Source organism: Heptranchias perlo, unplaced genomic scaffold (assembly GCF_035084215.1).
Source record: "Heptranchias perlo isolate sHepPer1 unplaced genomic scaffold, sHepPer1.hap1 HAP1_SCAFFOLD_612, whole genome shotgun sequence".
Classification (NCBI taxonomy): domain Eukaryota; kingdom Metazoa; phylum Chordata; class Chondrichthyes; order Hexanchiformes; family Hexanchidae; genus Heptranchias; species Heptranchias perlo.
The window spans coordinates 41,885-58,106 of record NW_027139636.1 but is presented as its reverse complement, the minus strand read 5'-3'; positions in this window follow the sequence as shown (position 1 = coordinate 58,106).

Here is a 16,222-nt window from a genome sequence, read left to right as displayed (position 1 = left end):
AGAGAGAATGGGGGCGGGGTTTAATCAGTTCACTGTGCTGATTGGGGGATGGAGAGAATGGGGGCGGGGTTTAATCAGTTCACTGTGCTGATTGGGGGATAGGGAGAATGGGGGCGGAGTTTAATCAGTTCACTGTGCTGATTGGAGGATGGAGAGAATGGGGGCGGGGTTTAATCAGTTCACCGTGCTGATTGGGGGATGGAGAGAATGAGGGCGGGGTTTAATCAGTTCACTGTGCTGATTGGGGGATAGAGATAATGGGGGCGGGGTTTAATCAGTTCACTGTGCTGATTGGGTGATGGAGAGAATGGGGGTGGGGTTTAATCAGTTCACTGTGCTGATTGGGGGATAGAGAGAATGGGGGGGCGGGGTTTAATCAGTTCACTGTGCTGATTGGGTGATGGAGAGAATGGGGCGGAGTTTTATCAGTTCACTGTGCTGATTGGGGGATAGAGAGAATGGGGGCGGGGTTTAATCAGTTCACTGTGCTGATTGGGTGATGGAGAGAAGGGGGCGGGGTTTAATCAGTTCACTGTGCTGATTGGGTGATGGAGAGAATGGGGGCGGGGTTTAATCAGTTCACTGTGCTGATTGGGGGATAGAGATAATGGGGGCGGGGTTTAATCAGTTCACCGTGCTGATTGGGGGTTGGAGAGAATGGGGGGGGCGGGGTTTAGTCAGTTCACTGTGCTGATTGGGTGATGGAGAGAATGGGGGCGGGGTTTAATCAGTTCACTGCTGATTGGGGGATGGAGAGAACGGGGGCGGGGTTTAATCAGTTCACCGTGCTGATTGGGGGATGGAGAGAACGGGGGCGGGGTTTAATCAGTTCACCGTGCTGATTGGGGGATGGAGAGAACGGGGGCGGGGTTTAATCAGTTCACCGTGCTGATTGGGTGATGGAGAGAATGGGGGCAGGGTTTAATCAGTTCATTGTGCTGATTGGGGGATAGAGAGAATGAGGGGCGGGGTTTAATCAGTTCACTGTGCTGATTGGGGGTTGGAGAGAATGGGGGCGGGGTTTAATCAGTTCACCGTGCTGATTGGGGGATGGAGAGAATGGGGGCAGGGTTTAATCAGTTCACTGTGCTGATTGGGGGATGGAGAGAATGGGGGCGGGGTTTAATCATTTCACTGTGCTGATTGGGGGATAGGGAGAATGGGGGCGGGGTTTAATCAGTTCACTGTGCTGATTGGAGGATGGAGAGAATGGGGGCGGGGTTTAATCAGTTCATTGTGCTGATTGGAGGATGGAGAGAATGGGGGCGGGGTTTAATCAGTTCACCGTGCTGATTGGGGGATGGAGAGAATGAGGGCGGGGTTTAATCAGTTCACTGTGCTGATTGGGGGATGGAGAGAATGGGGGCGGGGTTTAATCAGTTCACTGTGCTGATTGGGGGATGGAGAGAATGGGGGCGGGGTTTAATCAGTTCACCGTGCTGATTGGGGGATGGAGAGAATGGGGGCGGGGTTTAATCAGTTCACTGTGCTGATTGGGGGATGGAGAGAACGGGGGCGGGGTTTAATCAGTTCACCGTGCTGATTGGGGGATGGAGAGAACGGGGGCGGGGTTTACGAAGGCCGCCTGTCTCCAGGTGGTCACCCCGTTGTCTCCCCTCCGTGTTCAGGCCGCCCCGACGTCCTTTCGGACCCCTGGATACCGTGAGCCGGGCCTCCCGTGCGCAGCGTGGTGAAGCCAGCTCGCCAACCTCGGTGAGTCCTTTGTCCGTGAGTAGAATTGACGGCGATCTCAGCCTGGGCGGGTCGTGGTTGCGCGTTTATGGTTGGAGGTCGTTTCTTCAGGCGTCTCGCTGTCTCCCGGCTCTCGGGACCCTCGCTGAGGTTTAGGATGCAGCGAGGGCCCCAAACGCCAAACCGGAGAAAATCGGAAAGTCGCGGGCAGCGGAGGGGGTGCGGGCTGGCGCTCGGGGAGGGCTCCCCTCTCGGCACACGGCTGGCGAGGTGGCCCGCGTCCCTTTTCTTGCCAGATTTTCAACGCTTCCCTCTCCCCTCGGCTGTAACCATTTGCCCCTCCTCTGGACCCACCCTTTGTTTCTCCCCTTGTCCGATTACCACCCCCCTCCTGTGCCTTGCATCGTCACCCCGTTTATCGTTTAATCATTCGGCCCATCGAGCCCGTGCTGGCCCTTTGGAAGAGCTCTCCAATTAGTCCCCCTGCTGCTTGCCCGTCGCCCTGCAAATTCTTTCCTTTTCACATATTTCTCCAATTCCCACTTTTGAAAGTTATTATTGAATCTGCTTCCACCGCCCTTTCAGGCAGTGAATTCCAGATCATCACAACTCGCTGCGTAAAAAAATGTCTCCTCATCGCCCCCCGCCCCCCCTGTCTCTTTCCCCGATTATCTTAAATCTGTGTCCTTTGGTTCCCGACCCTCCTGCCCACTGGAAACAGTTTCTCCTTATTAACTCTCTCAAAACCCCTCATGATTGTGAACGCCTCGATCAAATCTCCCCTTAACCTTCTCTGCTCTGAGGAGAACGACCCCAGGTTCTCCCGTCTCTCCACATAAACCGAGGTCCCTCATCCCTGGAACCATTCTGGTAAATCTCCTCCGCACCCTCTCCAAGGGCCTGGACATCCTTCCTAAAGTGCGGTGCCCCAGAATTGGACACAATTCTCCAGATGAGGCCTGACCTAAAGTGTTTAGCAAAACTTCGTCTCAGTCTCTCTCTCCACAGTGATGCCCTCTGACCTGCTGAGGGTTTCTGGCATTTTCTGTTTCAGGTTAAATTACGAGGAGAGGCCGCACAGACGATGCTTGTGTTCCCTCGAGTATCGAGGATTAAGGGGGTGATCTAATCGAGGGGTTTAAGATGATTGAAGGATTCGATGGGGTAGATAGAGAGAGAAACTATTTCCTCTGGTGGGGGGAGTCCAGAACAAGGGGGCAGAACCTTAAAATTAGAGCCAGGCCGTTCAGGGAGCATTTTTTCACATTAAGGGGAGTGGGAATCTGGAACTCTATCCCCCAAAAAGCTGTCGAGGCTTGGAGCAGCGGGGGGAGCGTCCATTCGAAATTTCTAAACTGAGATTGATAGATTTTTGTTGGGTGAGGGTATTAAGGAGTACCGAACCGAGGCGGGTAGATGGAGTTGGGATACAGATCAGTGACGGTCTGATTGAAAGGGGGAACAGGCTCGAGGGGCTGAATGGCCACCTCCTGTTCCTGCGTTCCTAAGCCCCCCCCCGCCGGTTATCATTCTGGCCAATCTGCGCTGCACCCTCTCCAAGGCCAATATATCCATCCGGGCAGTGCGTGATTCGACTGGAGGGCAGCATCACCCGGTTGAATATCCCCCACTCCCCGCCAAGGTAATTCCCTGCCGAGACCATTGAGCAGCCAGTAAAGCGAGGCGGAGGGGGGGTTGGGAGCGGGTGAGGGGTGGCCGCGGGTGAGCCTCCCGCATAAACAGCAGCAAAGGCGCGACGCACCCCGTGGATGAATTGCCCCTGCCAATTTCCAAGTGTGTTTCCAATCCCAGTGGTTTCCAGTGCACGCTGCACAGACTCCACCTCCTGCTCAATCCAGGTCACTGCATCCAGGAAAAGGATGTCCTTTCAGGGTGACGAAGATACCACATCTGTCTCTCAGTCCCTGTGTGTGTGGGGTATAACTGTAAATAACCCCCTGTCTCTCAGTCCCTGTGTGTGTGTGGGGTATAACTGTAAATAACCCCCTGTCTCTCAGTCCCTGTGTGTGTGGGGTATAACTGTAAATAACCCCCTGTCTCTCAGTCCCTGTGTGTGGGGTATAACTGTAAATAACCCCCTGTCTCTCAGTCCCTGTGTATGTGGGGTATAACTGTAAATAACCCCCTGTCTCTCAGTCCCTGTGTGTGGGGTATAACTGTAAATAACCCCCTGTCTCTCAGTCCCTGTGTGTGGGGTATAACTGTAAATAACCCCCTGTCTCTCAGTCCCTGTGTGTGGGGTATAACTGTAAATAACCCCCTGTCTCTCAGTCCCTGTGTGTGTGGGGTATAACTGTAAATAACCCCCTGTCTCTCAGTCCCTGTGTGTGGGGTATAACTGTAAATAACCCCCTGTCTCTCAGTCCCTGTGTGTAGGGTATAACTGTAAATAACCCCCTGTCTCTCAGTCCCTGTGTGTGGGGTATAACTGTAAATAACCCCCTGTCTCTCAGTCCCTGTGTGTGGGGTATAACTGTAAATAACCCCCTGTCTCTCAGTCCCTGTGTGTGTGGGGTATAACTGTAAATAACCCCCTGTCTCTCAGTCCCTGTGTGTGGGGTATAACTGTAAATAACCCCCTGTCTCTCAGTCCCTGTGTGTGTGGGTATAACTGTAAATAACCCCCTGTCTCTCAGTCACTGTGTGTGGGTATAACTGTAAATAACCCCCTGTCTCTCAGTCCCTGTGTGTGGGGTATAACTGTAAATAACCCCCTGTCTCTCAGTCCCTGTGTGTGTGGGGTATCACTGTAAATAACCCCCTGTCTCTCAGTCCCTGTGTGTGGGGTATAACTGTAAATAACCCCATGTCTCAGTCCCTGTGTGTGTGGGTATAACTGTAAATAACCCCCTGTCTCTCAGTCCCTGTGTGTGTGGGGTATAACTGTAAATAACCCCCTGTCTCTCAGTCCCTGTGTGTGGGGTATAACTGTAAATAACCCCCTGTCTCTCAGTCCCTGTGTGTGTGGGGTATAACTGTAAATAACCCCCTGTCTCTCAGTCCCTGTGTGTGTGGGGTATAACTGTAAATAACCCCCTGTCTCTCAGTCCCTGTGTGTGTGGGGTATAACTGTAAATAACCCCCTGTCTCTCAGTCCCTGTGTGTGTGGGGTATAACTGTAAATAACCCCCTGTCTCTCAGTCCCTGTGTGTGTGGGGTATAACTGTAAATAACCCCCTGTCTCTCAGTCCCTGTGTGTGTGGGTATAACTGTAAATAACCCCCTGTCTCTCAGTCCCTGTGTGTGGGGTATAACTGTAAATAACCCCCTGTCTCTCAGTCCCTGTGTGTGTGGGTATAACTGTAAATAACCCCCTGTCTCTCAGTCCCTGTGTGTGTGGGGTATAACTGTAAATAACCCCCTGTCTCTCAGTCCCTGTGTGGGCTGTAACTGTAAATAACCCGCTGTCTCTCAGTCCCTATGTGTGTGGGGTATAACTGTAAATAACCCCCTGTCTCTCAGTCCCTGTGTGGGGTATAACTGTAAATAACCCCCTGTCTCTCAGTCCCTGTGTGTGTGGGGTATAACTGTAAATAACCCCCTGTCTCTCAGTCCCTGTGTGGGGTATAAATGTAAATAACCCCCTGTCTCTCAGTCCCTGTGTGTGTGGGGTATAACTGTAAATAACTCCCTGTATCTCAGTCCCTGTGTGTGTGGGGTATAACTGTAAATAACCCCCTGTCTCTCAGTCCCTGTGTGGGGTATAACTGTAAATAATCCCCTGTCTCTCAGTCCCTGTGTGTGTGGGGTATAACTGTAAATAACCCCCTGTCTCTCAGTCCCTGTGTGTGTGTGGGGTATAACTGTAAATAACCCCCTGTCTCTCAGTCCCTGTGTGTGGGGTATAACTGTAAATAACCCCCTGTCTCTCAGTCCCTGTGTGTGTGGGGTATAACTGTAAATATCCCCCTGTCTCTCAGTCCCTGTGTGTGTGGGGTATAACTGTAAATAACCCCCTGTCTCTCAGTCCCTGTGTGTGTGGTATAACTGTAAATAACCCCCTGTCTCTCAGTCCCTGTGTGTGGGGTATAACTGTAAATAACCCCCTGTATCTCAGTCCCTGTGTGTGTGGGGTATAACTGTAAATAACCCCCTGTCTCTCAGTCCCTGTGTGTGGGGTATAACTGTAAATAACCCCCTGTCTCTCAGTCCCTGTGTGTGGGGTATAACTGTAAATAACCCCGTCTCTCAGTCCCTGTGTGTGGGGTATAACTGTAAATAACCCCCTGTCTCTCAGTCCCTGTGTGTGGGGTACAACTGTAAATAACCCCCTGTCTCTCAGTCCCTGTGTGTGGGGTATAACTGTAAATAACCCCCGTCTCTCAGTCCCTGTGTGTGGGGTATAACTGTAAATATCCCCCTGTCTCTCAGTCCCTGTGTGTGTGGGGTATAACTGTAAATAACCCCCTGTCTCTCAGTCCCTGTGTGTGGGGTATGACTGTAAATAACCCCCTGTCTCTCAGTCCCTGTGTGTGTGTGGGGTGTAACTGTAAATAACCCCCTGTCTCTCAGTCCCTGTGTGTGGGGTAGAACTGTAAATAACCCCCTGTCTCTCAGTCCCTGTGTGTGGGGTATAACTGTAAATAACCCCCCTGTCTCTCAGTCCCTGTGTGTGGGGTATAACTGTAAATAACCCCCTGTCTCTCAGTCCTTGTGTGTGTGGGGTATAACTGTAAATAACACCCTGTCTCTCAGTCCCTGTGTGTGTGTGGGGTATAACTGTAAATAACCCCCTGTCTCTCAGTCCCTGTGTGTGGGGTATAACTGTAAATAACCCCCTGTCTCTCACTCCCTGTGTGTGTGGGGTATAACTGTAAATAACCCCCTGTCTCTCAGTCCCTGTGTGTGTGGGGTATAACTGTAAATAACCCCCTGTCTCTCAGTCCCTGTGTGTGGGGTATAACTGTAAATAACCCCCTGTCTCTCAGTTCCTGTGTGTGTGGGGTATAACTGTAAATAACCCCCTGTCTCTCAGTCCCTGTGTGTGTGGGGTATAACTGTAAATAACCCCTGTCTGTCAGTCCCTGTGTGTGGGGTATAACTGTAAATAACCCCCTGTCTCTCAGTCCCTGTGTGTGGGGTATAACTGTAAATAACCCCCTGTCTCTCAGTCCCTGTGTGTGGGGTATAACTGTAAATAACCCCCTGTCTCTCAGTCCCTGTGTTTGTTGGGTATAACTGTAAATAACCCCCTGTCTCTCAGTCCCTGTGTGTGGGGTATAACTGTAAATAACCCCCTGTCTCTCAGTCCCTGTGTGGGGTATAACTGTAAATATCCCCCTGTCTCTCAGTCCCTGTGTGTGTGGGGTATAACTGTAAATAACCCCCTGTCTCTCAGTCCCTGTGTGTGTGGGGTATAACTGTAAACAACCCCCTGTCTCTCAGTCCCTGTGTGTGTGGGGTATAACTGTAAATAACACCCTGTCTCTCAGTCCCTGTGTGTGTGGGGTATAACTGTAAATAACCCCCTGTCTCTCAGTCCCTGTGTGTGTGGGGTATAACTGTAAATAACCCCCTGTCTCTCAGTCCCTGTGTGTGGGGTATAACTGTAAATAACCCCCTGTCTCTCAGTCCCTGTGTGTGGGGTATAACTGTAAATAACCCCCTGTCTCTCAGTCCCTGTGTGTGGGGTATAACTGTAAATAAACCCCTGTCTCTCAGTCCCTGTGTGTGTGTGGGGTATAACTGTAAATAACCCCCTGTCTCTCAGTCCCTGTGTGTGGGGTATAACTGTAAATAACCCCCTGTCTCTCAGTCCCTGTGTGTGTGTGGGGTATAACTGTAAATAACCCCCTGTCTCTCAGTCCCTGTGTGTGTGGGGTATAACTGTAAATAACCCCCTGTCTCTCAGTCCCTGTGTGTGTGGGGTATAACTGTAAATAACCCCCTGTCTCTCAGTCCCTGTGTGTGTGGGGTATAACTGTAAATAACCCCCTGTATCTCAGTCCCTGTGTGTGTGGGGTATAACTGCAAATAAACCCCTGTCTCTCAGTCCCTGTGTGTGTGGGGTATAACTGTAAATAACCCCCTGTCTCTCAGTCCCTGTGTGTGGGGTATAACTGTAAATAACCCCCTGTCTCTCAGTCCCTGTGTGTGTGGGGTATAACTGTAAATAACCCCCTGTCTCTCAGTCCCTGTGTGTGTGGGGTATAACTGTAAATAACCCCCTGTCTCTCAGTCCCTGTGTGTGTGGGGTATAACTGTAAATAACCCCCTGTCTCTCAGTCCCTGTGTGTGGGGTATAACTGTAAATAACCCCCTGTCTCTCAGTCCCTGTGTGTGTGTGGGGTATAACTATAAATAACCCCCTGTCTCTCAGTCCCTGTGTGTGTGTGGGGTATAACTGTAAATAACCCCCTGTCTCTCAGTCCCTGTGTGTGGGGTATAACTGTAAATAACCCCCTGTCTCTCAGTGCTTGTGTGTGTGTGGGGTATAACTGTAAATAACCCCCTGTCTCTCAGTCCCTGTGTGTGTGGGGTATAACTGTAAATAACCCCCTGTCTCTCAGTCCCTGTGTGTGTGGGGTATAACTGTAAATAACCCCCTGTCTCTCAGTCCCTGTGTGTGTGGGGTATAACTGTAAATAACCCCCTGTCTCTCAGTCCCTGTGTGTGGGGTATAACTGTAAATAACCCCCTGTCTCTCAGTCCCTGTGTGTGGGGTATAACTGTAAATAACCCCCTGTCTCTCAGTCCCTGTGTGTGGGGTATAACTGTAAATAACCCCCTGTCTCTCAGTCCCTGTGTGTGTGTGGGGTATAACTGTAAATAACCCCCTGTCTCTCAGTCCCTGTGTGTGGGGTATAACTGTAAATAACCCCCTGTCTCTCAGTCCCTGTGTGTGTGTGGGGTATAACTGTAAATAACCCCCTGTCTCTCAGTCCCTGTGTGTGTGGGGTATAACTGTAAATAACCCCCTGTCTCTCAGTCCCTGTGTGTGTGGGGTATAACTGTAAATAACCCCCTGTCTCTCAGTCCCTGTGTGTGTGGGGTATAACTGTAAATAACCCCCTGTCTCTCAGTCCCTGTGTGTGGGGTATAACTGTAAATAACCCCCTGTCTCTCAGTCCCTGTGTGTGGGGTATAACTGCAAATAACCCCCTGTCTCTCAGTCCCTGTGTGTGTGTGGGGTATAACTGTAAATAACCCCCTGTCTCTCAGTCCCTGTGTGTGGGGTATAACTGTAAATAACCCCCTGTCTCTCAGTGCTTGTGTGTGTGTGGGGTATAACTGTAAATAACCCCCTGTCTCTCAGTCCCTGTGTGTGTGGGGTATAACTGTAAATAACCCCCTGTCTCTCAGTCCATGTGTGTGTGGGGTATAACTGTAAATAACCCCCTGTCTCTCAGTCCCTGTGAGTGTGGGGTATAACTGTAAATAACCCCCTGTCTCTCAGTCCCTGTGTGTGTGGGGTATAACTGTAAATAACCCCCTGTCTCTCAGTCCCTGTGTGTGGGGTATAACTGTAAATAACCCCCTGTCTCTCAGTCCCTGTGTGTGGGGTATAACTGTAAATAACCCCCTGTCTCTCAGTCCCTGTGTGGGGTATAACTGTAAATAACCCCCTGTCTCTCAGTCCCTGTGTGTGTGGGGTATAACTGTAAATAACCCCCTGTCTCTCAGTCCCTGTGTGTGTGGGGTATAACTGTAAATAACCCCCTGTCTCTCAGTCCCTGTGTGTGTGGGGTATAACTGTAAATAACCCCCTGTATCTCAGTCCCTGTGTGTGTGGGGTATAACTGCAAATAAACCCCTGTCTCTCAGTCCCTGTGTGTGTGGGGTATAACTGTAAATAACCCCCTGTCTCTCAGTCCCTGTGTGTGGGGTATAACTGTAAATAACCCCCTGTCTCTCAGTCCCTGTGTGTGTGGGGTATAACTGTAAATAACCCCCTGTCTCTCAGTCCCTGTGTGTGTGGGGTATAACTGTAAATAACCCCCTGTCTCTCAGTCCCTGTGTGTGTGGGGTATAACTGTAAATAACCCCCTGTCTCTCAGTCCCTGTGTGTGGGGTATAACTGTAAATAACCCCCTGTCTCTCAGTCCCTGTGTGTGGGGTATAACTGTAAATAACCCCCTGTCTCTCAGTCCCTGTGTGTGTGTGGGGTATAACTGTAAATAACCCCCTGTCTCTCAGTCCCTGTGTGTGGGGTATAACTGTAAATAACCCCCTGTCTCTCAGTGCTTGTGTGTGTGTGGGGTATAACTGTAAATAACCCCCTGTCTCTCAGTCCCTGTGTGTGTGGGGTATAACTGTAATTAACCCCCTGTCTCTCAGTCCCTGTGTGTGTGGGGTATAACTGTAAATAACCCCCTGTCTCTCAGTCCCTGTGTGTGTGGGGTATAACTGTAAATAACCCCCTGTATCTCAGACCCTGTGTGTGTGGGGTATAACTGTAAATAACCCCCTGTCTCTCAGTCCCTGTGTGTGGGGTATAACTGTAAATAACCCCCTGTCTCTCAGTCCCTGTGTGTGTGGGGTATAACTGTAAATAACCCCCTGTCTCTCAGTCCCTGTGTGTGTGGGGTATAACTGTAAATAACCCCCGTCTCTCAGTCCCTGTGTGTGTGGGGTATAACTGTAAATAACCCCCTGTCTCTCAGTCCCTGTGTGTGTGGGGTATAACTGTAAATAACCCCCTGTCTCTCAGTCCCTGTGTGTGGGGTATAACTGAAAATAACCCCCTGTCTCTCAGTCCCTGTGTGGGGTATAACTGTAAATAACCCCCTGTCTCTCAGTCCCTGTGTGTGTGGGGTATAACTGTAAATAACCCCCTGTCTCTCAGTCCCTGTGTGTGGGGTATAACTGTAAATAACCCCCTGTCTCTCAGTCCCTGTGTGTGTGGGGTATAACTGTAAATAACCCCCTGTCTCTCAGTCCCTGTGTGTGTGGGGTATAACTGTAAATAACCCCCTGTCTCTCAGTCCCTGTGTGTGGGGTATAACTGTAAATAACCCCCTGTCTCTCAGTCCCTGTGTGTGTGGGGTATAACTGTAAATAACCCCCTGTCTCTCAGTCCCTGTGTGTGTGGGGTATAACTGTAAATAAACCCCTGTCTCTCAGTCCCTGTGTGTGGGGTATAACTGTAAATAACGCCCTGACTCTCAGTCCCTGTGTGTGTGGGGTATAACTGTAAATAACCCCCTGTCTCTCAGTCCCTGTGTGTGTGGTATAACTGTAAATAACCCCCTGTCTCTCAGTCCCTGTGTGTGTGGGGTATAACTGTAAATAACCCCCTGTCTCTCAGTCCCTGTGTGTGTGGGGTATAACTGTAAATAACCCCCTGTCTCTCAGTCCCTGTGTGTGTGGGGTATAACTGTAAATAACCCCCTGTCTCTCCGTCCCTGTGTGTGGGGTATAACTGTAAATAACCCCCTGTCTCTCAGTCCCTGTGTGTGGGGTATAACTGTAAATAACCCCCTGTCTCTCAGTCCCTGTGTGTGTGGGGTATAACTGTAAATAACCCCCTATCTCTCAGTCCCTGTGTATGTGGGGTATAACTGTAAATAACCCCTGTCTCTCAGTCCCTGTGTGTGGGCTATAACTGTAAATAACCCCCTGTCTCTCAGTCCCTGTGTGGGGTATAACTGTAAATAACCCCCTGTCTCTCAGTCCCTGTGTGTGGGGTATAACTGTAAATAACCCCCTGTCTCTCAGTCCCTGTGTGTGTGGGATATAACTGTAAATAACCCCCTGTCTCTCAGTCCCTTTGTGTGTGGGGTATAACTGTAAATAACCCCCTGTCTCTCAGTCCCTGTGTGTGGGGTATAACTGTAAATAACCCCCTGTCTCTCAGTCCCTGTGTGTGGGGTATAACTGTAAATAACCCCCTGTCTCTCAGTCCCTGTGTGTGGGGTATAACTGTAAATAACCCCCTGTCTCTCAGTCCCTGTGTGTGTGGGGTACAACTGTAAATAACCCCCTGTCTCTCAGTCCCTGTGTATGTGGGGTATAACTGTAAATAACCCCCTGTCTCTCAGTCCCTGTGTGTGGGGTATAACTGTAAATAACCCCCTGTCTCTCAGTCCCTGTGTGTGTGGGGTATAACTGTAAATAACCCCCTGTCTCTCAGTCCCTGTGTGTGGGGTATAAGTGTAAATAGCCCCCTGTCTCTCACTCCCTGTGTGTGGGGTATAACTGTAAATAACCCCCTGTCTCTCAGTCCCTGTGTGTGGGGTATAACTGTAAATAACCCCCTGTCTCTCAGCCCCCATGTGTGTGGGGTATAACTGTAAATAACCCCCTGTCTCTCAGTCCCTGTGTGTGTGGGGTATAACTGTAAATAACCCCCTGTCTCTCAGTCCCTGTGTGTGTGGGGTATAACTGTAAATAACCCCCTGTCTCTCAGTCCCTGTGTGTGTGGGGTATAACTGTAAATAACCCCCTGTCTCTCAGTCCCTGTGTGTGTGGGGTATAACTGTAAATAACCCCCTGTCTCTCAGTCCCTGTGTGTGGGGTATAACTGTAAATAACCCCCTGTCTCTCAGTCCCTGTGTGTGGGGTATAACTGTAAATAACCCCCTGTCTCTCAGTCCCTGTGTGTGGGGTATAACTGTAAATAACCCCCTGTCTCTCAGTCCCTGTGTGTGTGGGGTATAACTGTAAATAACCCCCTGTCTCTCAGTCCCTGTGTGTGTGGGGTATAACTGTAAATAACCCCCTGTCTCTCAGTCCCTGTGTGTGTGGGGTATAACTGCAAATAACCCCCTGTCTCTCAGTCCCTGTGTGTGTGGGGTATAACTGTAAATAACCCCCTGTCTCTCAGTCCCTGTGTGTGGGGTATAACTGTAAATAACCCCCTGTCTCTCAGTCCCTGTGTGTGTGGGGTATAACTGTAAATAACCCCCTGTCTCTCAGTCCCTGTGTGTGTGGGGTATAACTGTAAATAACCCCCTGTCTCTCAGTCCCTGTGTGTGTGGGGTATAACTGTAAATAACCCCCTGTCTCTCAGTCCCTGTGTGTGGGGTATAACTGTAAATATCCCCCTGTCTCTCAGTCCCTGTGTGTGGGGTATAACTGTAAATAACCCCCTGTCTCTCAGTCCCTGTGTGTGGGGTACAACTGTAAATAACCCCCTGTCTCTCAGTCCCTGTGTGTGTGGGGTATAACTGTAAATAACCCCCTGTCTCTCAGTCCCTGTGTGTGTGGGGTATAACTGTAAATAACCCCCTGTCTCTCAGTCCCTGTGTGTGTGGGGTATAACTGTAAATAACCCCCTGTCTCTCAGTCCCTGTGTGTGTGGGGTATAACTGTAAATAACCCCCTGTCTCTCAGTCCCTGTGTGTGGGGTATAACTGTAAATAACCCCCTGTCTCTCAGTCCCTGTGTGTGGGGTATAACTGTAAATAACCCCCTGTCTCTCAGTCCCTGTGTGTGTGTGGGGTATAACTGTAAATAACCCCCTGTCTCTCAGTCCCTGTGTGTGGGGTATAACTGTAAATAACCCCCTGTCTCTCAGTGCTTGTGTGTGTGTGGGGTATAACTGTAAATAACCCCCTGTCTCTCAGTCCCTGTGTGTGTGGGGTATAACTGTAATTAACCCCCTGTCTCTCAGTCCCTGTGTGTGTGGGGTATAACTGTAAATAACCCCCTGTCTCTCAGTCCCTGTGTGTGTGGGGTATAACTGTAAATAACCCCCTGTATCTCAGTCCCTGTGTGTGTGGGGTATAACTGTAAATAACCCCCTGTCTCTCAGTCCCTGTGTGTGGGGTATAACTGTAAATAACCCCCTGTCTCTCAGTCCGTGTGTGTGGGGTATAACTGTAAATAACCCCTGTCTCTCAGTCCCTGTGTGTGTGGGGTATAACTGTAAATAACCCCCGTCTCTCAGTCCCTGTGTGTGTGGGGTATAACTGTAAATAACCCCCTGTCTCTCAGTCCCTGTGTGTGTGGGGTATAACTGTAAATAACCCCCTGTCTCTCAGTCCCTGTGTGTGGGGTATAACTGAAAATAACCCCCTGTCTCTCAGTCCCTGTGTGGGGTATAACTGTAAATAACCCCCTGTCTCTCAGTCCCTGTGTGTGTGGGGTATAACTGTAAATAACCCCCTGTCTCTCAGTCCCTGTGTGTGGGGTATAACTGTAAATAACCCCCTGTCTCTCAGTCCCTGTGTGTGTGGGGTATAACTGTAAATAACCCCCTGTCTCTCAGTCCCTGTGTGTGTGGGGTATAACTGTAAATAACCCCCTGTCTCTCAGTCCCTGTGTGTGGGGTATAACTGTAAATAACCCCCTGTCTCTCAGTCCCTGTGTGTGTGGGGTATAACTGTAAATAAACCCCTGTCTCTCAGTCCCTGTGTGTGTGGGGTATAACTGTAAATAAACCCCTGTCTCTCAGTCCCTGTGTGTGGGGTATAACTGTAAATAACGCCCTGACTCTCAGTCCCTGTGTGTGTGGGGTATAACTGTAAATAACCCCCTGTCTCTCAGTCCCTGTGTGTGTGGTAGAACTGTAAATAACCCCCTGTCTCTCAGTCCCTGTGTGTGTGGGGTATAACTGTAAATAACCCCCTGTCTCTCAGTCCCTGTGTGTGTGGGGTATAACTGTAAATAACCCCCTGTCTCTCAGTCCCTGTGTGTGTGGGGTATAACTGTAAATAACCCCCTGTCTCTCCGTCCCTGTGTGTGGGGTATAACTGTAAATAACCCCCTGTCTCTCAGTCCCTGTGTGTGGGGTATAACTGTAAATAACCCCCTGTCTCTCAGTCCCTGTGTGTGTGGGGTATAACTGTAAATAACCCCCTATCTCTCAGTCCCTGTGTATGTGGGGTATAACTGTAAATAACCCCTGTCTCTCAGTCCCTGTGTGTGGGCTATAACTGTAAATAACCCCCTGTCTCTCAGTCCCTGTGTGGGGTATAACTGTAAATAACCCCCTGTCTCTCAGTCCCTGTGTGTGGGGTATAACTGTAAATAACCCCCTGTCTCTCAGTCCCTGTGTGTGTGGGATATAACTGTAAATAACCCCCTGTCTCTCAGTCCCTTTGTGTGTGGGGTATAACTGTAAATAACCCCCTGTCTCTCAGTCCCTGTGTGTGGGGTATAACTGTAAATAACCCCCTGTCTCTCAGTCCCTGTGTGTGGGGTATAACTGTAAATAACCCCCTGTCTCTCAGTCCCTGTGTGTGGGGTATAACTGTAAATAACCCCCTGTCTCTCAGTCCCTGTGTGTGTGGGGTACAACTGTAAATAACCCCCTGTCTCTCAGTCCCTGTGTATGTGGGGTATAACTGTAAATAACCCCCTGTCTCTCAGTCCCTGTGTGTGGGGTATAACTGTAAATAACCCCCTGTCTCTCAGTCCCTGTGTGTGTGGGGTATAACTGTAAATAACCCCCTGTCTCTCAGTCCCTGTGTGTGGGGTATAACTGTAAATAACCCCCTGTCTCTCAGTCCCTGTGTGTGTGGGGTATAACTGTAAATAACCCCCTGTCTCTCAGTCCCTGTGTGTGGGGTATAACTGTAAATAACCCCCTGTCTCTCAGTCCCTGTGTGTGTGGGGTATAACTGTAAATAACCCCCTGTCTCTCAGTCCCTGTGTGTGTGGGGTATAACTGTAAATAACCCCCTGTCTCTCAGTCCCTGTGTGTGGGGTATAACTGTAAATAACCCCCTGTCTCTCAGTCCCTGTGTGTGTGGGGTATAACTGTAAATAACCCCCTGTCTCTCAGTCCCTGTGTGTGGGGTATAACTGTAAATAACCCCCTGTCTCTCAGACCCTGTGTGTGTGTGGGGTATAACTGTAAATAACCCCCTGTCTCTCAGTCCCTGTGTGTGTGGGGTATAACTGTAAATAACCCCCTGTCTCTCAGTCCCTGTGTGTGTGGGGTATAACTGTAAATAACCCCCTGTCTCTCAGTCCCTGTGTGTGTGGTATAACTGTAAATAACCCCCTGTCTCTCAGTCCCTGTGTGTGTGGGGTATAACTGTAAATAGCCCCCTGTCTCTCAGTCCCTGTGTGTGTGGGGTATAACTGTAAATAGCCCCCTGTCTCTCAGTCCCTGTGTGTGTGGTATAACTGTAAATAACCCCCTGTCTCTCAGTCCCTGTGTGTGGGGTATAACTGTAAATAACCTCCTGTCTCTCAGTCCCTGTGTGTGTGGGGTATAACTGTAAATAACCCCCTGTCTCTCAGTCCCTGTGTGTGGGGTATAACTGTAAATAACCCCCTGTCTCTCAGTCCCTGTGTGTGTGGGGTATAACTGTAAATAACCCCCTGTCTCTCAGTCCCTGTGTGTGGGGTATAACTGTAAATAACCCCCTGTCTCTCAGTCCCTGTGTGTGTGGGGTACAACTGTAAATAACCCCCTGTCTCTCAGTCCCTGTGTGTGTGGTATAACTGTAAATAACCCCCTGTCTCTCAGTCCCTGTGTGTGGGGTATAACTGTAAATAACCCCCTGTCTCTCAGTCCCTGTGTGTGTGGGGTACAACTGTAAATAACCCCCTGTCTCTCAGTCCCTGTGTGTGTGGGGTATAACTGTAAATAACCCCCTGTCTCTCAGTCCCTGTG